Source organism: Myotis lucifugus, unplaced genomic scaffold (genome assembly GCF_000147115.1).
Source record: "Myotis lucifugus unplaced genomic scaffold, Myoluc2.0 scaffold_379, whole genome shotgun sequence".
NCBI classification, from domain to species: domain Eukaryota; kingdom Metazoa; phylum Chordata; class Mammalia; order Chiroptera; family Vespertilionidae; genus Myotis; species Myotis lucifugus.
The window spans coordinates 530,206-531,763 of record NW_005871427.1 but is presented as its reverse complement, the minus strand read 5'-3'; positions in this window follow the sequence as shown (position 1 = coordinate 531,763).

Below are 1,558 nucleotides of genomic sequence, written 5' to 3'. Positions count from 1 at the left end.
TTTGCAGGGGAAATAGTGTCAGATGGAACTTCTCATCTCCTGAACTTTTGGTAATCAGATTTGAGGGTTAATTTCTCTTGGTTGTCATTACAGGTGATTGTCAAAGGAATCCAAGATTTTCATTCCTTCTCTTTTTTTGTACAGGTGACCTGAAGCAGTTGGATTCAGAGGGAAGTGCACAGGCCCAGATGTAGGAAAGTATCCTATATAATAAAAGCCCAATGACCAAACAACTGAAAGACCTGAAGGACTGTGTCCCCTCTCCCTGGCTGGCCCCACCCCTGATTGGCCCCCAACCCCCTAAATCACTTCCTGGCTCCCTAGTGCATGAACATTTAGTGAAAGCACAAGAAAATAATTATCAGTCCCTTCTGTCCTCGACCAGAGTCTCCAGAGGGCTCTGCAAACCCTGCAGCTAAGGTGTGGATTTCTCCCTCCATGGCCCGCAGCCTCAGGAGACCTTCCAAGTTAGCCAAAAAGGTGACATAAGCATTAACAGGATAGCGACCCTTTGCTGAGCAATGTAGAGAGGTTGGGTGGGGATTTTGTGAAATTGCCGCACCTTGCAGATTAGGTGAGATTTCAATCTCTCTTTAAAAGTGGAAGCGGGATCACAGGGTCAAATGGGAGTTCCATTTCCAGTTTTTTGAGGAAACTCCATACTGTCTTCCATAGTGGCTGCACCAGTCTGCATTCCCACCAGCAGTGCACGAGTGTTCCTTTTTCTCCACATCCTCTCCAGCACTTGTCGTTTGTTGATTTGTTGATGATGGCCATTCTGACAGGTGTGAGATGGTATCTCATTGTTGTTTTGATTTGCATCTCTCGGATGATTAGCGACTTTGAGCATGTTTTCATATGTCTCTTGGCTTTCTGAATGTCCTCTTTTGAAAGGTGTCTATTTAGGTCCTTTGCCCATTTTTTGATTGGATTGTTTATCTTCCTTTTGTTAAGTTGTAAGAGTTCCCTATAAATGTTGGAGATTAGGCCCTTATCAGATATACTGTTGGCAAATATGTTCTCCCATGTAGTGGGCTTTCTTGTTGTTTTGTTGATGGTTTCTTTTGCTGTGCAGAAGCTTTTTATTCTGATGTAGTCCCATTTGTTCAGTTTCTCTTTAGTTTCAACTGCCCTAGGAGCTGTATCAGTGAAGAAATTGTTTTGGCATATGTCTGAGATTTTGTTGCCTTTGTATTCTTCTAGAATTTTTATGGTTTCCTGTCGTACATTTAAGTCCTTTATCCATTTTGAGTTTATTCTTGTGTATGGTGTAAGTTGGTGGTCTAGTTTCATTTTCTTGCATATATCTGTCCAATTTTCCCAACACCATTTATTGAAGAGACTATCTTGACTCCATTGTATGTTCTTGCCTCCTTTGTCAAATATTAATTGAGCGTATTGGTTGGGGCTGATTTCTGGGCTCTCTATTCTATTCCATTGATCTATATGTCTGTTCTTGTGCCAGTACCAGGCAGTTTTGAGACAGTGGCTTTGTAATACAGCTTGATATCTGGTATTGAGATCCCACCTACTTTGTTCTTTCTCAGGATCGCTGCAG